The sequence below is a fragment of the Kogia breviceps genome, chromosome 17 (genome assembly GCF_026419965.1).
Source record: "Kogia breviceps isolate mKogBre1 chromosome 17, mKogBre1 haplotype 1, whole genome shotgun sequence".
In the NCBI taxonomy this organism is placed as follows: Eukaryota; Metazoa; Chordata; class Mammalia; order Artiodactyla; family Physeteridae; genus Kogia; species Kogia breviceps.
The window spans coordinates 1102710-1127593 of NC_081326.1; the positions used below are offsets into that span (position 1 = coordinate 1102710).

At 42.4% G+C, this 24884-nt stretch overlaps 1 long non-coding RNA gene across 1 annotated transcript; it reads left to right on the top strand.

The window, feature by feature from the left end:
* Positions 1-1814: 1814 nt before the first annotated feature.
* LOC136792879 (uncharacterized) lies at positions 1815-24549 on the top strand. The gene is made up of 3 exons (XR_010837445.1): positions 1815-1927; positions 11833-11961; positions 23695-24549. It is a non-coding gene; the product is annotated as an uncharacterized lncRNA (long non-coding RNA).
* Positions 24550-24884: the final 335 nt, after the last annotated feature.

The following is a 24884-nucleotide window of genomic DNA, read 5'->3' on the forward strand; positions in this document are numbered from 1 at the left end:
TTTGTCGCTTATCACAAATAACCAGCTTGCGTTAGGATTTTTAGTCCTACCCTTTATATGATGATCTTGAGTTCATAAATATTTTCACTTGTATTAACTATTGTTTTGATTTCCTTGCATTTATTTTGTTCTGTTATTTTTTTAAATTCTTCTGTTGGCGCTTAGTTTATTTATTTTCATTCCATATGAAAATTTTAAATATTGTATTTTTTTTAAATAAATTGATTGATTGATGCCTGCGTTGGGTCTTCGTTGCTGTGAGCAACCGTGTAACATATTGCTTTCATTTTTCTCTTGCAGCATAAACGTTACCACAAGTTTGGCAGCTAAGGCAACACAAACTCAGGACTTCCCAGTTTTCTGGGCAGGGGTCTCGGCGGCTCGGCAGGTCCAGTGTCAGGGTCCCACAGGTGGGCCATCTGCACTTCTGGAATCCTCCAAGCTGATGGAGCCTCTTGGCAGAACTAGGGTCCTGTGGTTACAGGACGGCGGGGCCCCGTCCAGAAGCCGCCTGTAGGCTGCGGCTCCATTTCTTGACGCCTGGCTCCTGACAGCCCGCGAGCCTCACCCCCTTTGGGCCTCAGGCTCCACGCCCCGGGCGAGCGGACACAAGAGTCCTCACTCAGTCCCGCCCTCATTACAACCAGGCCCTGGTCTGTCTCCTTCCCGGCTCTCTGAGGCTCTTTCCCAACAGCTGGGGACACTTGTCCCGTTGAGAAAGGCTCTTGATGACCAAAGACTCGATGGCGTGGGTGACCGGTAAACCTTTCCCTACCCTCGTGGTGGGTGTCATCTTGTGACTGATGGGGGCTCCATCCTACTGGTCCAGGTGGTGACAGAGCGCGCTGTTAGCAGGTTGCTGAGTCAATGACCCCTGCTGGGTTCTTTCTGATCCTGCTTTGGCAGCGGACAGGCTCTGCCGTCTAAGGTGGTTTGTGCCTTTGAGCGGGTGGTGCTGCGTTGGTCCAGCCCTTCCAAACCCCTGTTGTAGCTTTAGCCCACTTATGTTGGGGGGGTTCAGTAATTCACTGGGATTTAGGGACAGAAGTATGGAACCAGGACCCTCCTCCAAGAAGCCCTGAGTCACGTCTCCTGGTCTAGAACTCTCTGTGTGTCTGTGATGCTTGATTTCATGTGCAATTTGACTGGGATGTGGCGTAGTTTGCGGTTACACATGATTCGGTCAAACATTATTCTGGCTGATCCATGAGGGTGTTTCTGGATGACACGAACATTTTAACCGATAGACTGAGTAAAGCATTTGCCCCTTCTCCATGTGTGTGGCCTCATCTAACGCACTGAGGGCCCGAGTGGAGTGAAGGATGGAGGAAGAAAGAATCCTCTCCCCTGCCTGCCCTGACCTCAGGTGCTGGTCTTTTCCTGCCTTCAGACTCTGACTCACATGGGAAAGTACGCCATGGCCTCTGGGGCCTCCAGCTGACCCACCTGTAGGTCCTGGGACTTCTCAGCCTCCGTATCCAGGGGGCCAGTTCCTTATTATAAGGAAATAGATGTTATAAATCCTTTGCTTCTTCTTTTTTTCTTTTTTTGGCTGCGTTGGGTCTTAGCTGAGGCACGCAGGATGTTCATTGAGGCACGTGGGATCTTTCCATCGCGGCCCATGGTCTCCTCTGTAGTTGCGGCACGTGGGCTCAGTAGTTGTGGCGTGCGGGCTTAGTTGCCCCGTGGCGTGTGGGATCTTGGTTCCCTGACCAGGGATCGAACCCATGCCCCCTGCATTGGAAGGTGGATTCTTTACCTCTGGACCACCAGGGAAGCCCCGTAAATCCTTTGCTTCTGTTTCCCTGCAGAGCTCTGACCAGTACCTGACTCTCAGCTGCCTCAGGGGAAACTCTTACCGTGTGACCGGCTGCTTGTGTGTCTTAACCGGGTGCTGGCCTGTCCACACAGGTGCCTGTCCACACAGGTACCTTACTTTTTACCTTTCTTTCCTTGTTTTTTGTGGTCCCTGTGTTAAAAAGTATCTTCATTTTACTGGAGACTGCTTATTCATTTCTGTTGTTTCTCTATCTTGTTTACCTTAGACAAATTCCAGGAGGACTATTGTAAGAGCATGACTTCATGTTGCCACATTAAAACTGGCATTTCTGTGCCCGGCTCATCTTAACTTCATATACAACTGGAACAAGGATAATTAATTTTAGAATTTGCAATAAACATATGCATTTGCAATAAACATGCAATATCATCACACTAGAATGCATGCTTAGAATGCGGTTCACCACAGGATTAATTAATTGGAATTATCTGCTTGAAATATTTTGCTAGGTCCCTTAGGACCCATGATAATTATTTATATAACATCTTTTCCAGGGTAGAAGTTAAGGTTGCAATTAGACATTAAGTGGTTTACATGAAGATAAAACATTTAAACCTAAGCTTAAAGCACAATTTGGCTTTGGATTTATAAATTTATAAATTCAGAATGCAGGTGTTGAATTTTCACCTTTAACACAATCTGTGTAACTTGGAAAAATTTTCTGAACTTTAAATCTCACTTCTCTAATCTTCAGGATAGGAATAATTAAAAACAAACACCAAAACTATCATTTGGGTTTATTGTAAAGATGTAATGAAATAATGTACATAAAGCTTCCAACACAGTGGCTGGCATGTAATAAATACTTCATGCATGTTAGTTGATTTATAGTTAGGTATTTTAATATACGTAGAACACACATAATAAGAGCATGTTCTAACCAAGTGGATTAATTAGCTAAAGAGATTTTTAGGTATAGAATTTTCTATTTTTTTAATGGAAATATTTTTTAAATGTCATAAAATATTCTGAATATTTGAAGGAAGGCAATAGTGCTTTATTTCTTGCAGAGGCATTGCTCATATATCCTTTGATCTCCATAGCAACCCAGTGAGGTACGCAGATCAGATGGGAAGAGAAACAGTAGGAATACTAATATATTTCCCCATTTCTCTGTATAAAGCAGCTTGTGCTGACAAGTCATTACCAACATCACCTGAAGCTGGAGTCAACGGGGTGAAGAGGAGAATATTCTTGCTTTGGGGACGGACAGACCCAGACCTGGATTTTTCAGTCGTAGCTATGAGACCTTCAGCAGGTTACCCAACACTTCTCCAGTGGTAACAAGACCATCTCATCCCAAAAGTTGGTCTGGAGATTGAGAAAACTATCAGTTACTTCCCCTTATTCCTCTGTGTTTTGGGCTGTTGATGGTTCCAAGGCAAACACATTTAAGTGACTCTTTTCTTTACTGCCCTTAAGACTAGAGAAGCCATAGTTGAAGTGATCTAAGGTTAGATGGATAGTGTGAGAGAATGTTAAGAGTAGTTCAATACTTTTTAAATGTTGTTGGTAATGCAGCCTGGGAGCTTCCTGAAGGGCGTTCCTGGTCTCGTGCCAGTCTCAAGAGCTGGGTGGTGTCTAGTGAATGCTGTGGAATTAATACACTTGTGTGTAAGGGCCAGGGCTCGCTCAAGGTCATGACTAGGTTGAGGAAAGCACAACTCCCAGGTGCTTCTACATAGACGTTGGGCCTGGTGGGTGGTGGGTTTCACCTTGGAATCGCTGTTGGTTACTTCTGTGTGGGCACGGGGAGGAAGGAGGGAGTTCCTGGGCTCGTTTCCTATGGCTCCCTGACTAATTACGGCAAACTGGTGGTTTAAAACAACACAGACTTATACACTTATGGTTCTAGGGGTCAGAAGTCCAGAGCTCAAATCAAGAGGCTGGCGGGACTGTATTCCTTCTGGAGGTTCTGGGGAAGAATGGGTTCCTTTGCCCTTTCAGCTCCTGGAGGTGCCCCCATGCCTCAGCCCTGGTCGACCTTCCCTGTGTCCAAAGACAGCAGCAAAGTGTTGAGGGCTCACTAGGTATCCTCTGCTCTCTCTCTCTCTCCATTCTGCTTCCAAGCATCCGGACCCCTGTGATCACATGAGAACCATGTGAATAATCCAGGACCATTTCCCCTCTCCAGGTATTTAACTGAATTCCATCTGCAAGGTCTCTTTCTGCCACTTAAAGTCGCCTATTTGCAGGTCCCGGGGATCAGGATGTGAAGATCTTTGGGGGTCATTATCCTGCCTACCCCAGAGCTCGCTGGCAAAGATGATTTACCTTAGAACATAGTCTGGGAGCAAGGTTAGGGCATTTTCAGCTCAACGGCAGGTACGGCCAGCTGCCTCCCCCTGCTTCTGGGAGACCCTCATTTATTTTCCTCCAAGCAAAAGCTGCCCTGATTGGGCTCTGAACCTCCTCATACACTTAAGAGTCTGTGTTGGTGACACCCCTCACATTCCAATGTATTTCTTCCAGTGGCCCAGAGTTAGCACGTGGTTTATGCTTAAAGGCAGTTTAAAGGCAGTTGGAAGCAATTACCTCCTTGCGGTACTTTTCAGGAATATAATACCTTGAAAAAAAAGAGGGGAGGGGTGGTTCTAGGGCAAAGAATGGTCTTTTAGGGCAGAGTCCTCTGTGGCATGGTCTACCGTGCTGTAATAAGCGTCTCTCACCGCGTTCTGGATGGCTTGTCAATTGCCCTGTAAATTTAGCATCTTGCAGAGTGCCAATCCCCCATGGAAAACTGTCAATCAAGACAAGTTTGCTAGCTGTGCTTCTGCACGCCTCCTTCTCAGGTTGGCACTTCCCGGCGATTAAATATGGTCAGAGCCGAGAATCTCTCAGCACTGAGTGTTCAAGTAACCAGGTAGGAAGCAAGCGCTTTCAGGATTCCTGGGAGAGTCTAAGACCCGGCATCGGCTTCTCTGCGTGAAAAGCTGTCCAGAGCACACAGTTAAAGCACCATGTTTTCCTTTCTGTGCATCTGCCTGAAACCCTTTCCACCTCCTTCCTGCTCGTATTTCATTTCAGATGTATGTAGCATCCATGTATGTATATGTGTATTTCACTGAGTCGGCTCAGACCTGCACGCACACACACACACACACACACACACACACAGCCATTCTCTCTCACTTTAAAAAGCAGTGCTTTTAAGGTCTCACTCCTTTTGCTTTACATCATAAAAAAACAAGGTCAGGTTCAAGTTCCTATGGAATGAAGCATTTCTTTTCCCCTTATGTTAGGATCAACTCCAAGAATTCAAGGAGATTGGAGTTTAAGGCAGTTAGTTTGGATGCAGATAGTAAATTCTATATGAGGCTAGTAATCACGTTTTTTTGTTTAGTGTCAGAGAATAAAGGAGCCAAGAGAAAACGAAACTGCCTTCCAGCGAGTAAGTTAACCCAATGGTTCTGCTTAATCTATCAAGAAAGACAAACTGTCTTACTCTGATCTGTTGCTTATTTTTGCCAAAATGAGTTAACAATCCAATTACAAATCATCTGAAGTCAGTTTAAGTGTGTTTTGCAAATGAGGTCAACACACTTTCAGTTTTGGGGGCATTACAGGTACTCATTATGTCCAGACGGCTTTGGACTATATCAACTGCTAACCTGCTTTATCTTAACCAGCCTTAAAATGATTAAAAGGAAACTTTCAAGGAATCTAAGAGAACCAAACTAAAAAACCAGAGAGTAAAATGGTGGTTACAGGGACCTGTAGCGTGGGGCAAGAGGAGAGATGCTTTTAAGAGTGCAAACTTACAATGGGTAGTAAATAAGCCCTAAACATCTAGTGCACAGCATAGTGAATACAGACAACAATACTGTATTACAATCATCACACTTGCCAAGAGAATAGACCTTAACTGTTCCCGCCACAAAACAACTGATAATTATGTAACTTGATAGAAGTACTAATTATCGCTACAGTGGTAATCATACTATTTTATATATATATATATGTATCAAATCAACATGGTATGCACCTTAAACTTTCTCAACTTTATACGTCAAATGTATTTCAATAAAAAACAAATTGAAAAAATGTCAAGTCATTTTTTCAATTTTTCCTTCCTTCCAGCAGAATTTATTTCCCTTTTTATAAAAACCTGAAAATTACTTTTCCCCTTATGTCTTTTCTTTCCCTTTCTTTTTCTTCCTTCCTTCCTTCCTCCCTCCCTTTCTTTCTTTCTCCCTTCCTCCCTTCCTTCCTTCCTTCTTTCCTTCCTTCCTTCCTTCCTTCCTTCCTTCCTTCCTTCCTTCCTTCCTTCCTTCCTTCCTTTCTTTCTTTCTTTCTTTCTTTCTTTCTTTCTTTCTTTCTTTCTTTCTTTCTTTCTTTCTTTCTTTCTCTCTCTCTCTTTCCCTCCCTCCCTCTCTTTCTTTCTTTACCACCTACTCTAAGATGTGCACTATGTTAGATTCTGAGAATAGAGAACTGAAGATACAACTTCAGCCTTTCAGGAGCTCCTATTCCAACTATCAGTGGAGACAAAGGTAAAAAAACTAATTCAGGCTATGGTGGTTAATTTTACATGTGAACTGGACTGGATCACAGATATTTGGCTAAACATTATTTCTGAGTGTGTCTGTGTCCTGGATGAAATTGGCATTTGAATTGGTGGACTAAGTGAAAGGTTGCCTTCTCAACGTGGGGGGGGGGCCTCGTCCCGTCTGCTGAAGGCCGGAAAGAAGTGAAAAGACAGAGGAAGGGAGAATTCGGCCGGTACTTACTGACTGTGAATCTGCCGTTGGTGGCCCTGGTGTTCAGGCCTTTGGACTCAAAATGAATTACACTCTGGCTTTCCTGGGTCACCAGCTTGCAGAAAGCAGCCTGTGGGACTACTCAGCCTCCATAATTGCAAGAGCCAATTCCTTATAATAAACCTCTTCACAATAAATCAAATCTATCTATCTATCTATCTATCTATCTATCTATCTATCTATCTAATCTATCTATCATCTGTCTATCGATCCTAGAGCAATACGAATAAATCAAAGACCCTCCTTATTTTAAACTTCCACCTTGAATTTTAACCTGCACAGAACATCTTCTCATGTTGTCTTCACATCTCAAGTCTCGCTTCTCAGTGTGGAGGCTTGGCCTCTTCCGTTTCCTCCTCTGAGGGAAGCCATTCTCCAGTCTGTCCCCGCCTGCCTGTTCTTTCCACCTGTTCTCATGTGTCCACCCCCTCTGTCTGGACTCTGTAATCTGAGCAGCACTTTTCCAGACTTTTCTGGGACAAGACAGTTGAAGGAGGGCTTTGACCTTCCAAACAAAGTCCCAGTGGGATGCTTCTGCCAGGAGGAGGGGACACACCACTTCCTTAGCTCCTGGCAGGGCATAAAAGGAGTCAATGCATTTACACGTGTACCCCACATGCCAGTCTGAGTATCATTGCTGATCTGCAGACACAGGACAGTTCACACACAGATTATTAAAGAAAAAATTTCCTGAATAATCTTCAGAGATTCCAAGGCTCTATGTATAAAATAAACAACAAAGACCTACTGTATAGCCCAGGGAACTATATTCAATATCTTATAACGTACAATGGAAAAGAAACTGAAAAATCACTTTGCTGTACACCTGAAACTAACACAACATTGTACAGCAGCTATTCTTCAATTTTAAAAGCATATGAAAAAATAGTTGCATTCAGTATAACACTTGCTACTCTTTTCTTGCTTCCAGACAAGGACCTGAACCACTTGGCTGCATGAGAAACAAGACTTAAAACTTTCCTTTGTGAACTAATTAAAACACTCCCGCTTGGGAAGCATCTTTAATTTCACAAAGATCTGGTAGACGCTCAGAAAGTTCAGAGTTTTTCCTGAGGTGGGAGCCCGCCCACCTTCTTATGTCATTTTCATTTCTTCCCCTCTCCAGGCCGGAGAGTCTGGAAGCTAAAAGGGTTAATAATACCACTGCCCAGATTCAACCTCCAGAAGCCAGGGAGAGGAGGTAGTGAAATGGTGATTTTCTTTATTTGAATGTAATTGAAACATTTGATGTTACTAGTTTGTTTGAACTCTTCCAGACAGTTTACAAATAATCACTTTTTCTTTGGTAATGAATCTTGGAATAATTATATATTTCATCACTGTTACGCATTACACACGGTGGGGTACCACTTTGATGGGATATAATATGAAGGATGACTCCTGGAGTTCCTGCATGAATTATATTATGTAATCATTTATTGAAACATATTCATGTAGTTAAAAATGTCTATTTAAAACATAAATAAGTACCAGTGGCAACATTCCTAGGGACATTTGTTTGGCATTAACATTTAATAGTCTTTGGGGTTTTATTTCAGTTTTTGCTGTTTACTCTGATTTGTTTGTGTGCTAAAACTCCAAATATTTCGTAAAAGCACCGATCATGGGCCCTACATCAGCTATTTTCAATATTTTAAAAAAATTACAGAATATGCTCAAGCCAAAAGCTGCTTTGATATCTAGAGTTTGTGTATTGCCAAAAATAACAGCAGATATGATCATCTAGGTTGGAGAAGCTCTGGAAAAGATGAAGCCACCAAGCACAGATGAATTGTTAAGGGCAGTTTACGACACAAGATTGTGTGATACCACACGTTTTTAAAAAAATGGCCGTGAGGGCATGAAGCACTGGGAAGAAGCTGTGTTCTGTTACCTTTTGTGAAGATGTTGCCCTTGTCCTTGAACTTTTCCGGCCCACATTCCCCATTTGGTAAAAGGCAGAGTTCACATTTTCATCTCCAGCGTCTCCTTTATTCTCAGCTTCTCAGGGTCGTGGGTAGCTCTCCTGGGCAGAGAGCTTTGTGGAGATAGCCTGGAGTAGCACATGGGAGCAGGGGCAGGGGAATCCTCTCTCTGGGAAGAACCGGGATGGAGAAAGGGGTTAGGGAGGAAGCGTCGTAGATCCAAAGGAGTGGACATGTTAGGAGTCAAAGCATTGATCAGACATGGGCAGAAGTATACAGGGAGAGGAGGGACCCAGTCAATGAAATCCATTTCTGAGGTAGGAATTAAATAAGAAGAGACATGAAGGAATCAGTGTACAAGGTTCAAGTTAATTCTAGAGCAGTTTTGACTTGGAGCTGAGCCCTTGAGTAACTATCTCATAGTGACTTCAGATGCAAAAATGAAGGATTGGCACATAAATTTCAAAGTTTCTAAGAATCACAAAGACTGCTTATTAATAGAGGATGTTCCAGGATCCCAGGGCCAGGGATTTGGATTCAGCAGACCCAGGGTTAGACTCAGGAATCTTTTCATATGACATCACATAATATTATATGTTGAGTTTAGAGAGAGGAAACTGGAGGAAGCGTTAGGTCTGCCTTACGGGAGCATGAAATGTCCTTTGACCCCAAAGCTGCTGAAATGCTACTTACGGCTGTCATCATTATCTTTAGTATTTAATGACACGTACTCGATTCTGTCCCTATACACCTAGCTCTGTAAGAGCCTCTGTACTTCTTTAAAAGATGTTAACATCGTCTACATAGATTAGAATGGGGAGACATTTCATAAAGGTAAAGCAAAAACCAAATCATTATTTTAATATCCTTTGACAAAGTCTCACATATCAAAATGACATTATTCTCTCAAACTTTGTAACTAAATCAGCATGAACCAGTGTCACTGAGACACCTGTAAATACTCCTCACTGTTTCAATACCATTCTTCATCTTGTTCTTAGAATGCATTGTTACTGGAGCACTTACAAAAGGGCTGCCATACTCATGTGTATCTCTGAAATGACTTTATTTTTATGAAATAGTTATTTCTGAAATTAAAATCATGTGAAGGAAAGTAAGAGATAACCTCAAATGACTTCAGAATTGAGCTGGTCCAATTTAGCAAATGTGAGTTGATTTCTAACAGTATGAAGGAAAGATGTGCTAAACACAAAACAAAACAAAAAAACACTGCTGGGCTCAAGTGCCCTCCTTCTTATCCTCTAGCCCAGAGCGTGAACCATAAACGTACCACCTCCGCCGACGACTTGAAGAATGCAAGGCTGGAGATGCCCGTCACGTCCTATTCAATTTCCTGTACGTCTCCTGCAAAAGTCAGGGGAGTCCTGGTGAAAGACTGAACAGTTGCCGTAGTCGGAGCCACCGCAGGAACACGCTGTGTCACTGAGGGAGCCTCTGATTTGTGCTACCGATCTGGCCGTCTTCTCGGTACTCATTACCAATGGTAACGTTGATCCAGTGCAGTTTTCACCTGAGAAGGGTAAACATTCTGTTACAATAGACTGAAGGTATGTCGATCGTTCTGACATCCACAGGAAGCCCTGTTGGTTCATGGACATTTTGCTAAATGGACATGGTGAGCAAGAAGTGTTAAGTCCTGTGAACGCCTCAGAAAGCATGCAAGTCAACAAGTAAACCCCGCTAAGATGCAAACACTTCATTAGTGAAGATTAGTGAAGATAAGAAGTCCAAAGATCTTAGATGATTTAGGATAACCTTCTGAGGCAGGCGATGGCAAATCACAGCTCACGGGCAAGACTCTTGTTTGGCGAATAAAGTTTTATTGGAACACAGCCATGCTCATTAACCATTATCTACGGCTCCTTTCAAGCTGTAAGAGCAGAGTTAAATAGTCGTGGCAGAGAACACATAGCCCACAATAGGAAAATATGTACTATGTGGTCCTGTAAGAAAAAAATTTGCTGGACCCTCCTATAAGATAAATGACAGCTAGTTGTACCTGACATCTGCATTGGTATGAAAAACTCAAAGCATTTAGAGAGCCTCTTTGGAATTTAGAGGTAGCATACAACGCATCTGGAAACATGGCTACAAACCGTTTGTCAGAAGATATAAAAAGATTCAAGTTTTAGGAGGAGCTCAAAACAAGGATGGGCCCTATAGCAGGTCTGGGTTGCAACGCAAACTCTCCTGCCCCTTGGGTCATGAGAATAAGCAGAAGACTCAAAGATAAATCTAGAAATTCACCTCTGATGGATAGTGATGCTTTGTGCAGCTCTGATAGAACAATTAGCAGGAGTTCTGGAGCTTTTTCAAAAGTAGCTGCTGCCACCGTGCTACCGAAGCTCGTGGAGACTGAAACGTGGCTGGGGAACCCAAAGAGCTGTGCAAGTGGAGCTAACCCCCATGAACTGGATATTATCGGATCCAACGATCCATAAGCTTGAGTAGGTGCGGCGATAATCCATCACATGACGGATTAGGAACATTGGCATCAGGCCCATGCGGATCTAGTGCCATGTTTCCTCCGATGTACTTTCCAATCATAACCATAGCAACAGACAACTATCAACTGTATTTCCATATACAGGAAACGAACAATCTGAAAATGAAATTAAGTAAACAATTTGGAGACGCAGCCACAGAAAATAACAAGCACGTCTTATCATAACCGTGAGGAGAAAAGAATACATTACTCTCAAAATCTTTTGGACAAAAAAAAAAATTCCTTGAGGAAGAAGCGCTTGCAGATGCTTTTTTGTTGTGGTGGTGCTTTGTTAGCTCTACTGAAAGCTGAGAAAATTCACACGATGCCTATAAAAGAGCTGAGAAGTGAGAAACGGCTTTCTTTGAAATAAAATTGAGGTGTCAAAATTTAGACATGATGAGTGGAAGGCATGTTTATTTGGACAGTTGCCAGGAAGGAAGAAACACTGCTAAGGTGAAATGGTTGAACATTGATTTTTCAAATCCAGGCGCTTTTTGAGTAAAAAAATGTTAAAGATAATATTAAAAGATAATTGGGAGTCAATAGTTATATCACTTGTTTCCGATTACATCTTGCAAAAATGGTGTTCCAAATCATGTCCTTAAAAAATGCATTTTCAGATCCAGTTAAAAGGTAGAGATACTTCTGCTGGAATTCACCCATGATTTCAAATTCATTGTAAACAGAGAAAACATTTCTCTCCTAAGGACTAAATTCCAAACTAATGAGGCAATATTCTTTGTATCTCAAATTATACATGTTTTAAATTTTACTTCATTTAAATGTATTTATTTTTAGAGTTTTGTTGAAGAATGACTGGCAAACAACATACCCCACGTGCTTAAGATGAGCAATTTGAGGACCACTGACATGTCTGTTTGTCATTGAAACCATCACTTCGATCAGATGAGTAAAGGTAACCATCAGGTAACCATTTCTGTCACCACCGATTAACTTGCATTTTCTCAGTTTGTGAACATGGGATCATAAAATCTGTACTCTTTTTAGGGGGAGGGGGCCTGGGTTCTTTCATTCATCACCATTAACTTATGATGTGTCCATATTGTTGAGTGAATCCATAATTCATTCTATTTTATTGCTGAGTGATATTCTTTTGTATGAATTCACTGCAGTTTGTTTATTCATTCACCTGCTGGTGGGCCTCTGAGTTGTTTTCAATTGGGGGCTGTTGCTCTTATAAATAAAGCTGCTATGAACATTTCTGTACAAATGTATTTTCCATTCTTTTGGATAAATACCCAGGAGCGGAATGGCTGGATCATGTGGTAGGTGACTAACTTTTTAAAGAAATTTCTAAATTGGTTTCCAAAGTGGCTGTAACACTTTGCACCCCCACCAGCTCGGTGTGAGATATCCCCTTCCTCATGTGTATGGTCAGACTTTGAACACTGGCCCTTCTAGTGAGTATGTAGTTGTTTCACATTTTGGTTTTCATTTGTATCATAACGAAGGATGATCAGCATCTTTTCATGTGCTTATGTGTCATCCAAATATATTTTAAACTCTAGTGTTATTCATATATTTTATGTATTTTCATGGGTTGTTTATTTTTCACTGAAATTTGGGAGGATATATATATGTGTATATATATATACATATGTTTTTCTGAATACAAATCTTTAATAAGATATATCTGTTACAAATATAGTTTTTCAGTCCATGGCTTTTCTTTTCATTGTCTTAAGTGTCTTTGAAAGAGTAGAAGTTCCTAAGTGTAGTGAAGTCCAATTTATCCGTTGTTTTGTTTTGTGGGTTTTGTCTTGGTGTGCTTTCTAAAAAAAATCTGCCAACTCCAGGTCATACATAATTTATCCCATATTTTCTTGTGAAAAGCTTTATACTTCTTGCTTTTGCATTTTGTTCTATGATAATATTCTGGACATCAGTAATTAAAAGGATGTTATAGCAAAATAGTCAAGTTTTCCTGACCTTTGATTTAATTTAAGATACTTCTGGAAATGACTGGTAAATGCTGCCTATTACAGGTTTGGTTTTAGAGATACTGACCCTTAGATAGTGTAGCATTGGGTTTGGTTCGTTGTTTTTATTTTTTTAATAAATAAAATAAAGCAACCTAAAACATACTTAACTGCTTTAGGTTGCTGTGAATATAACTGAACTAGTCAGGCAAAAACTTGCTAGGCTTATGAAAATAAACATTCTACTGTTGCTCTCCAAAAATAGATGTCTGAAAATGACACCTAGAGGGGAAAATAATCCAAAGAAAGGCGATCAAAATTACATCAGTATCAATATCATAGATGCTTCTATGATTTAATTAAAACAGAGCTAATCTATTTTATTCAGTTATACCGAATATTAAAGGGACCAGAATGATCCAAGTTCTACCAAATAACTTCTTATTAACTTATTCATTTCTAAAAGTTTACTTCATGTAGTAGTAATGTACTCTTTTTAAAATGAAATAGTCCACAGAGGAAAGAAAAAGTCACCCTCTATTATATTCTAGGTGCATATATGGACTAGGGGTAAAAAAGATCACCTAACATGGAAAGAAAGAGACTGAATAATGTAAATGAACATATAAAACCCATATCGAGGCCAAGGGACTTAAGTTTCACAAAATTCATAATCTTATGAAATGTGATGCTACATGGAATTCTGCTGGTTAATCAGACCAATTTTTTCTTTAGCTTTGTTTTTTAAATTATCCTTTAATTGCCTTAGTAGAAGGCATTTCGTATCGTTATAAAGTTAATTAACTTTTAGTATCACGTAATTCAAAAATAGACGGTATTCTTCGCTTGCAGGAATGTATCCCACGTAGTTGGAAAAATAGTAAACCACAGTTCAGCTTCCACTCCTCCTTTCCAGTCTGCATAGGGGATTATTTTGGGGGTTTCTAGTTTATCAACTCCTATTAAAAAACCAAGGGTAGCAACAGTATCCTGTATGGTGGTGAGTGGGGCCGTCTCTGGCACCATTTTTTCATCTTAGAAGCATCAGATCCAAGTGCCTGTGTTTCGCTTGGCACTTGGCCATCGTCACCCTGGAAGAGAAGGTCGCCCACCTTGTTTCGTTTAGACTCTGAGGAAACAACGTGTCCACCTGGAAGTTTTAGGCAACACGGGTAATTCTCCGTGTGGTGTGGCTTTCAGCCTCCTTTGCCACGTTGACTCAATGGTTGTAGGACCAAAGCCCCAGAACGAGGGCAAAGCACAGCTGGGCATATGGTGCTCAGTGAGCCCCAAACCCTGTAGCTCAGACCACAGTCACTCCGGGAGGATTAGCAGAAGCGCAGAGCCTCAGGCCTCTACCCTCAGCCAACGAATCGAATGTGCCTCTGCACTGCCCAGGAGCTGCCCTGTAACCTGTGTGGGGTACCCTCGCAGGCAAATGGAGGGAAGGAGCAATTTCCTTCTGAGACCCATCTGCTTTATTAGGGGAGGTAGAAGCTGCCTTTCCGTGACCCTTTCAGTGAGTCAGAAGCTACCCAGCGTCTTCAAGGACCCCTGGGCAGCAGGGAGGTTACAGCCTTGGGGTGACAGCCAGCCTCTGTCGGGACTGTGGCCTCTGAGCCTGCGTTCGCCCTCCTCCCTATGCAGCAGCCCGCCCCACGCCGCCCAAGACAGAAAAGTGAGCTTATTTAACCAGGAAATTCTTCCCTCGCTAGCAAAATGAACACAGGAAAAGCTATCACTTTAGTTTCTGTGCGTGCCCGAGAAAATGTGAATTAAATAATGAACTTAACTTCATTTAATTAATTAATTTAATTAACGTAATTTCATTTAATGAAATTAAATGAACTTAACTTAGGAGAGTAATCGTTTCATATAAATAAAAACCATGCTTACAGGGTGGTATGTGAACACACCTTCTGCAGTTTCATGTGTTAATTTGTCATCTTTGGGGCACAGTCTTTTAAAAATAATGATCAGCTTTCGAAGTAGATTCTGTTGCTTCGTCAGCAGGTTTTTGTTTTCCGGTTTCCAAAAGATTCGTGTCATCACTACGGCCTCATGGCGGGCAGTCACGGTGACGACATATCTTGTGCAGGTTATACGCCAACCACCGACGTTCTGAGCGCTCTAATATCGAATTTCTCACTAATATGCACTTGAATTTTTGAGCTCTCCGATGCGCATCTTTTTCTCCTTTAAAAGGGTTATCAAACAATACATGAAATAAATACAAAGTTATAGATTTTTAAAATAATTGAAAAAAACTGCTGTACCACGAGTGTTTACTTTCCATCTTTTCTGTGACAGGACTACTCAACTTCTATTACACACGTATTTTATGCGCCTATAAACCATAATTCCCAAGGACCCCCTTTGCCCGTCCCCCACCCCACCAGTGCCCTGGCACTTCATGCAGACCAGGGCACAGCCCATGGAGCTGGAAGGGAACAGGCAGGGTCTCAGCATCTCACTTGTCTCCTGCCTGCCACAAAGGCTAGAAGAAGCAAATCGTCTCTACACACTACTTCCAAGCTCATCATTTAATCAGCAGATGGGCCGGATGGGAAGGGTTAGCAAAGGCGGGATGAATGATCATTGTTTGTACTTCAGAATTAACCACATATTGAAATGAGATCTCTGATCACCGTACCTGCAATTCATATACTCCTACGTGAGACTCAGCAGAATGAAAGCACAAGATGGAGGTAATAGATGAAACGAGCCTAACTTTGACTATAATCATTATTAATAATATTATAAACATTATCATCCAGGAAATGCTAGGCTGGGCATGATTCCAGAACAGTATGTGTAAAATGGGGCTGTCGCAAGGAAGCACGGGAAACTGTCACCCGACTGACACCAACGCTAAGTCATGGCCGATTTTGGTCCAGTTGCTGGTCCCTAGCACAAATCCTAAGCCCGGGTGATCTGACCTCAACTTAAACAACACTTTCAACTACCAAAGCAGCCCATTAAAAGACAGGGTGTCCTTGAAACGCAGGAAGTTCCTGTCTACTTCTTCCTTCACTGCGTCTTGGAAACCTTCTGGAACAGCTGAGCCTGATGGGCACGGTCCTTTGCAGCAGTTAAACAGCACGTGAAGCTGTGGCCCACGTCCCTTGACACACGTTACCCTGGTCATGAGTTCTTGGTGGTTCCTGTAAAACACTAAATATGCTGGTTTTAATTTTTCAACAAACCTGTTCTGGCCAAGATTATTCTAACAGGACATAACATTTTCAGGCCATATAAGAGCTTTACAATCAATGTGGCTTCAGAAGGTAGACAGAATGTCCCATTTCTCATGAAAGATATAAATAAATAAATGATATCTATAAATAAATGATATACGTAAATAAATTACCTATCTGAAATAAATAGTAAACTATTTCAAGGAAAGAAGGATCGCCACCTCCTTTCCAAAACTGTGACTGCTACATATTGGCCAATGGACTCTGATGCTTTGTCATATTTGGTCGTTGCTTTACTTTGCATTTCTTTCCAGATAAGCTAAGCTGAACAGCTTTTTATTTTGGTTTATGGGCCCCTTTTAAATGGCATCTTAGTATTTTCAATAATTAATTTGTAACAAGTTTTTTTTATTATCAAGGAAATCAAAACATATCATCTATGTTTTGTAAAACGATTTTTCTCGAGTGTTTTCTTCTTTGTCTAGGTATCTTTACAGCTGGCAGAAGGCTAACGTTTAGGTGTTGTACATGGAGATTCTCTGTTGTGATTTTGCGTTTATATTTCAATGGACCACTCTTCTCCTCATATTCGAACTAGTCAAGGAAACTTTGTATTTTCTTATCTTTGTGTCTTCAGGTCGTTACACTGCAATCTGTGATTAATTTGGAATATTTTCTCCCCCTTTAAGGGGAAAAAGTCTAGTTATTTTCTCCAATTTATTTGCAGAGCATGTTTCTATTTAGTATAACTTAATATGTTAAATTTTAATTCAATATAATTATAACTATAACTATTTATTTAATAAACCATAGATATTTAAAGTATACCTTCATCATCCGACAAATTCCTACGTGTATTCGTGTCTCTTTTCAGTTCCTCAAAGGACATTGTGCCATTTATGGGCCTAGTCCTGGACCATCCTCAAGGCCACTGCCATGAAGTCTGTACGATTTTGCATTTTACGTGTCAGCACCGGCCTCATTCTCCTTCACTCTCATTTCTCTTCCTCTGTAAATGAGTAACTTTCATATTATTTTATTAAGGCTTTCTCTCTCATAAAAATCCTACAGGAATTGCACTGTATTTTTATAAATCAGTTGGGGAAAAATGTGACATTTTACAATATCAGGTCTTTGTATTTGAAGACAAGGTAAGTCTTTCCCTTTATGAAAATTTCATTTATGGTCCACAAAGGGGTTTCAAAGTTTCCGAAGTTCAAGGGACTCTAAACTTGATTGCTAAGGTTTTTCAAGATTTCTATTTTATGTGATGGTCCTATAAATTACATATTTTCTTACATTATATTTTCTAAACAGTTATTGATTTTATAAAGAAAAACCTTATATCTATATATTAACTTTGTGATCAGCCAACTTACCCAAATGTCTTCTTATTTCAAATTTTTGGTTGCTCTTTTGAATTTGCTAGTCATATTATGTTATCAATTAAAATATTATTTTTAATTTTATTAAAAGAAACTTCCTTATATTAATGTTGGAATCATTGGTAAAAATCACAGCTTAAAGTCTCAATTTCCAAAGCTAAAATTTAGTCCAACAAACTAATCACAAAGACTAAAATGTGTGAGTGTGTTTGTATACGTGTGTGTTTGTATGTGTGTGGGGACAGAGGTTAAGCAATTTCGTAACTGCTTTAATACCTAAAAGCAATAAGCAACATTACAAGAGATTCTTAAATAGAAAGGGTGTGAGGAAGTTTGAAAATTCTCCTGATTTCTGTGCTAGGTGGAGCTCTCCGTGTTCAAAGCAGTGGGGCTTAGGCATGTAAGTGTCTTAATGGATTTGGGGATATCAAACCACCTGGTGGTTCTAAAACATGAGGAACAAAGTTCATTGACACTCTTATCTAGACATGAGGTCTGCGTTCCCTTCCTGGAATCTGGGCTCTGTGACTGCTTGAGTAAGAGGATACAGCAAAGTGTCACTATGCCTATTTCCAAGGCCAAGGTTAAAGAAGCTGGTAGCTTCTACCTGCTGTCTCTTGGTGTGTCAACTCTTGTGACTTAGCCCAGATCACACAGAGAGGCCACATGAAGAAAGGGCTCCAGCTGCCAGGCCCAGCAGATGGACGTGGACCCCCGTCTGATGGGAGTAAGGAGGCCTTCAAGGAGACTCCATCCTCGGATGCAAAAAATGTGAGGACCCCTGACCGAGCCCAGTCAACCTCCAGGAACATGAGACGCAAGGATGAAATGATTATTGTTCAAAGCCCCTAGGGTTGGGGGCGGGGATCTGTTAATCATCAAGAAATAACAGGGAAAAGTTAGTGCCTGTGATAGGGAAGCTGCTGTAACAAAAACCTAACACATGTGGCATTCACCTTGGGATTCAGAGTGGACAGACTCGGCGACAGTCTTGAGAGACTATTAGCCTGCGTCCAAATGGCCTGGAGAAGGCTGTCTGCAATGGCTGATGAAAAGTAAGAAAACGTTTCTTTGCAAGGAGAGGGAAAGGGTCCCCTTGTCACGTAGTGTTGGGAAGTTTGTTAATGCTCTCACCTGCAACGGTGTGGAAAGCAGGAGATACCCCTAAGGAGGTCAGTGATTTAGCTCTGCAGGATATTGTAAAAATAGCACCTGGTTTCTCCTAGGTGCCTGTCGTAAAATTAGGGAGAAGAGAGATGAGCTGAAAAAGGAAATTTGAGGCTTCAAGCAAAATGAAAGATCTTTTAGAGGATTCAGGATTCGAAGGGTCAAAGATAGTGTTCTTTTGTTATTCCCAGTCTATCCAAATGGCAAAACAAATCTCATAGTAAGAAAAACTGCTTTGGGAAAAAAATAAAACAGAAGGTGAGTCTATAAGACCCCTTTTTAAACCTCAGAGAGATTTAAGGTGGCACCTGATCAAACTTTCAGGAAGACAAAGGCCTCTGAAGGACCTCACGTGTGTGCCTCGTGATCTTCTGTTTAAAAATACACTTGTAGGGGCTTCCCTGGTGGCGCAGTGGATGAGAGTCCGCCTGCCGATGCAGGGGACGCGGGTTCGTGCCCCGGTCCGGGAGGATCCCACATGCCGCGGAGCGGCTGGGCCCGTGAGCCATGGCCGCTGAGCCTGCGCGTCTGGAGCTTGTGGTCCGCGATGGGGGAGGCCACAGCACTGAGAGGCCCGCGTACCGCAAAAAAATAAAAAAATAAAAAAAATAAAAATACACTTGTAAGCATGTTAGGAGGAGCTTTACAGGAGCTCAAAGTAGAGAAGGCACATCTCACAGCGATTTGTCCTTGGACTTTTGTTCTATTGGCATAAACCCCAATGCAACTGATAGAGAATTCACACAATTTCTAAGAGAATTGTTCTGATGGAAACTCCACTGCCTTGAACTTAAAAGCACAGGGAAGGTGCAAAGAGGCCTTTGGAGCCCCAGCTGTTGATGGTCAGGAAGCAGGATGTGACTCCCAGAGAGAGACAGAAACAGAGAGAGCTAGAGCCTAAGAAAGTCACATCATGCAGTCCTGGGCCCTAATCACACTGGTTTGATTAGGTCTTTGAACTAATCAATCTGGAGTCCCTTGAGCTCCAGGCATGTTGGCAGTGAGGTGCTCCTATGAAGCCTCCAGAAATAGCAATTAGAAAAGTGGATTTAATAAAACATTTAAAGATGCTGGAGAGCATCCAAGAGGAAAAAAAAAAAAGAAAAGAAAAAAAGCCAAAGCAGTGTTTATTCACAAAAGTGCACGTGGAAGAAGTCAGAGCTGTGAGTGTCTGGCTTTTTGGTGTAAGGCTTCTCCCAGTACTCAGGCCTCTGGGTGAAGAAAACTGCAGCTCACCGTTCAAAGCTAGGAAAACAGTTAACATTTAAAGAGCAAGTATTAGCAGTGAGAGACCCCGTATGGCATGAAGCTTGAACTTGCTCAGAGGTGCAGAGGCGTTTCCAGGGGGCCCAACAAAGAAGAGCCAGAAGCCAGGGAGAAATGCAACGTAAAATACAGTAACATAAGGCTTGTGATTTGGCTGTTTTAAAATCAACTTTATTGACGTATATAGTGTAAAACAAGAATACGTTCTATTTTAAATATAGCTCACCAACTTTAACAAATGTACAGAGTCTAAACCACTACCGTCGACAAGATATGCAACATTTCCACCTCCGCCAACTTTCTGTTGACCCTTTACACTCAATGCCTCCTCTGTGCCCACAAGGTCCTGGCCAGATCTGATCTGCTTTATGTCACCATTGCTTTGTTTTTTTCTAGATTTCGCAGATATACAATCATACGCGGTCAGTATTTTGGGGGTGTGGCTTTACTGTGATCCTTTTGAGATTTATGCGTGTAGTTGACTGTGTCAGTAGTTCATTCTTTTTATTCCTGTGTGTTTGTGTGCTGACATTTACTTACCCATTCATCAGTCTATGAGACACTGGTGTTTTTTCCAGCTTTCTCTCATTTGAATAAACATTTGGGTACAAGTCATTACGTGGGCATGTTTTTATATCTCTCGGGTGAGAGGCTAGGAGTGTGAATACTGGGTCACATGGACAAGTGTAGATCTAACTTCATAAAAACACAGCAACACAAGATGAACCACTACCACCACCTACCAAAGTGCTTTCTCAAGTTGCTGGACCCTCTGGAATTCTCACAAAAAATATACTAGAATTCCTGTTGCCCCACATTTTTGTCAACACTTGGTATTATCAGGGGTTTTTTAGTCATTGTATTAAGTATTTAATTGAATCTCACTGTGGTTTTAATTTGTATTTCCCTTATGACTAACGATGTTGAATATTTTTTCACGTACTTCTTGTCCATTTGTATATCTTCTATGATGACATGTCTATTCAAACCTATCACACATTGAAAATCTTTTTTGATTTATTTTTTTTTGGAGGGGAGAGGATAAATGTACTAAAACTAATATAGAAATAACTTCCTGCTCTAATGATAGCTATGCTTTTTGCAGTGAGTACCTGGGATGTATGAAAATGTTAAAGTAATCTTTTTCAAACAGAAAATATAAATATGTTAAACATTTTGAGCTGAACAAGGTCACCCAGGCTTAAACTTGTGCTTGTCACACTCCACTTGTAACTTTTCTACTGGATCCAAAGCCAATTGCCATGGACGGTGGCCTTTATCTGCTCAGTTAATATCGTTCAGTTCATGTTGGGAAAGGGCTTGGCCTGACTTATGGCCATGGTTTCGTCATCTTTGTGTAATAACGGTGGTCAACCCCCCATGTTTTGCTGCTAGGAAAGTAATTGGAGATTAAAAACAAAACTAAACAACAATCCCGAAGTAACTTCAGAGCCCTCAGCACTTTACCCTGGGAGGTGACAGTCGCCAGAGGGGAGGAGAGTCCGGAGCCCAGGGAGCTCTGGATGCTCCCATCCTCCTGGGGCAGCTGGGTCACCGCCTGGGCCGGAGCAGGATCCCGCAGCCACCTCCCTGGAGGAGGGGACCCGTGTGGCGTGAGGAGGGAAGAGAGGGGCCAGGGCCCACGTAGTGGGTGAGGGCACAGGGAGGAGCCTGGCGCGTGGTCCGTGCACAGGGCAGGTGTCCGGGCACGCGGCTCTGAGCGGAGAGACTGGTGAGCACGGAGAGAGGAGAATGCTTTTTGTTCTTCTTATTTGTTTTAATTTTTATTTTAGATTGGAATATGGTTGATTCACAATGTTGTGTTAGTTTTAGGTGTACAGCAGTTATACATATACGTATACATATACGTGTATCTGTTCTTTTTCAAATTCTTGTCCCATTTAGGTTATTAGAGAATATTGAGTAGGGTACCCTGCGCTGTACAGTAGTGGGTCCTTGTTGGTTTTCTATTTTATATATACTAGTGTGCATATGTCGATGGACTGGGCTTCTTCAAATGCAAATTTATGAAGAGACTGAACCCTGTGGAGCTTGGCAATTAATGTGGGTGACGAGCAAGACGAACTATTTCGTTTCTCTTTTCCTGGTCCTTAAACACTATGGCTACCAGCGTTTTCACTTGTTTCAACCAGCACCAATATATGCTTGTATACTTTTTCTCTCTCTTTTAGTTCTTAATTCCTCCACTGAATGTAAAGTGTATACATCCCAATCCTGCCGACCATGTTTTGCGTTTACTCACTGCAGACGTGTCATCTGACCCACAGCTGGAAGGAAGTCAGCATTTCACACTGGAGCTGTTCTTTCTCTGAGGCTCTCTGTCCCGGTCAGCGGGTCCTCACCCACTGTCTGCCGAGGCCGGAGTTCAAGGGACTTCTTCACCTCCGACCCTCAGCCAGTCACCACATCTCCCCAGCTTTACTTCTAAGCCTCCCATTGTCTGTTCTCAACCTTTGCTGTCCAGGCCCTGCCCCTCTCCCCCAGACACCTTGCCCTGGTTCTGTCCTCCTAAAATCTCCAACCTTGGACAAGTGACAATCTTTCCGTACCTCATTTTTTAAAATCTATAAAAGACAGAGACCGTTTACTCTAGTTTTCCTTGAAAGTCATGGCTGGTACGTGTTGTTTCAGCATAATTATTAAACAGCATCCCCTTCCCCTCTCAAATGGGTGGGACGTGGTGCTGTCACTCTAAGCACTGATAGTTCAAGTAAAGGACTTAGGGCTGCACCAGGCAAACAGCAAGCGCTCTGCAAACGTCATCTGTTACAGTCACAAGGGGTTGTTACCACGTCAGCCTCTCCTGCCAGGCTTGCTCCCACCTGATGTTCTAGGAGGTGCATCCCTGCACACATTTTGATCCACCTCCAACCTCCACCTCCACCATCCCCCACCCCGGTCCGCACACACACACAGACACACGCACACGCGCACACACGCGCTCAGGTACTACCGACTCATCCTTAAACCTGCAGGTATCTTCTCTAGGATGGACTCCAGGGATGCTACTTATTTGCTGCCTTTGCCTGCACAGCTCTTTTGGAGATCACTATGTTCTCTTTGTGTCTACTCCAGTTGATATTAGCTCCTTAAAGAGGGCGATAGTGCTTTGTTTCCTTTGGGGGCCCATGGCCTTGCATGGGTGCTGACCGCAGGGCAGACCCTCCAGACCTGGTGCTGAACCGGCCCCTACGTTTGTCCTCGGTGCCGAGAAAGCAGCCGACACCTCCCCTGAGCACAGGGGCAGCACGTGTGGGATTCTTTCCCATCCCCTTCCTCTGACTAGGAGTTTCCCTGGCAACCCATCTCTATGCTGTCCGCTAACTTCCCTGTTCCACCTCAGAACATCTAATTGATTTTCAAAGACTTGGCTTCATGGCTAAAAGCTGCAGGAGTCTGCCAATTTTAGACTCTCAAATTTTCAAGAGCCACCTAAAAAGGGCCAGTTTGTTTCTATTTTCTCATTTTAAAATACACTAAAACACAATCTGAAACAGAACCTAGAATGGTTTCTTTAAAGAGCATGTACCACTTAATGCGAATGGATCTGTTCTTTGAATTAAGATTGCGTGAGTTCACTGGGGGCTTGAAGGTGAAGAAAAAGAACTGCTCCCGCTGACGTGGGCTTTATTTCCTATCGGGACAGAGAAAGTCTCTCACCTGTAATTTTTCTGTCTACTACAGTGTGCTCTGAGCTCCCCTATCCTGCTGACCTGATCGGGAATCCTGTGCCATCATTCACTTTGGAATGCCTTCTTCTTCCTGCTCGATTCCCCGGGGCCATCGGAAGGGGACCCTACCCTCTCTATAACATTCAGGAACTTTGGTCCAAGGATGGTCACCACGGGTGTTACACTCTTGGAGAAGGTGGCCGCCTGCTCTTGGGTCAACTTTGGGGAGAAAGGCCTTTCCCAGCTTCTTGGGCTGGGTGTTTTAAATTAATCCACAGAAATTCACTTTTAAGGCCCTTGCCTCTCCTGCATCCCGAAGTTGTGTGGGGGGTAGACTCTGATGAGAAACATCAGCCTCCGTCACCTTCCCGAAACTGGGAGAAACTGACTCAGGTGGCTACTTGCCCCTCCTCCCCCTTCTCCCCCTAATTCTAAACTTCTTGCCTTTAGGACAATTCAGTTCTTTCTGAAAACAAGAGTTCTTCACTCTGAAGGGGGTTATGGAAAGGAAGTTCCAGAAATCCACGTCTCAAGCCTGTTATATTGAAATCTCTCCTCCCCCTGGGGTTGGGGGGGGGGAGAAAAGGGCCCACGGAAAGACACAATATTCATTTTTCAATTCTTTCTGATATTTCTATGTCAGGAGGGATTAGTATTGTATTGAGATCCTAAGTATCAGTCACATGATTACTTATTGAACACACGTGCCAGTGGTTTCCTTAAGTATTTTATTGTACTTGTATCTTATTTAAGGTACAGAACAAACTAAAGAAAGCGCTTTTTCTGCCGGTGAACAGACCGAGATCTTAAGAGGTAAAACTGGCAAAGACATCACAGATAGTTGTCACTGGTCAATCCAGGATTTAAATCACGGCTTTCAAATTTGCAATCGGATAAATGCAAACACTGTGGCACGTAGAAGTCTGCTGAACTTGGAAATAACGTCTTTTCGTGTGTGTGAAGTGAGTATGGAGTGCTGGGGTAATAGCGCGGTCAGCCCTCCTTACGGAGTCTCTGTCTGCGGTTGGCTGAATCTGCGGATATGGAGCTCGGAGGTACCGAGGGCCGCCTGTATTCACCGGACTACACCGTTTTATGCAAGGGACTTGAGCGTCTGTGGCTTTTGGCGTCCCTGGGGGTCCTGGAATCAATCCCCCGTGGATACTGAGGGAGGACTGCCCTGCCATCTGTACATTCCCCCGG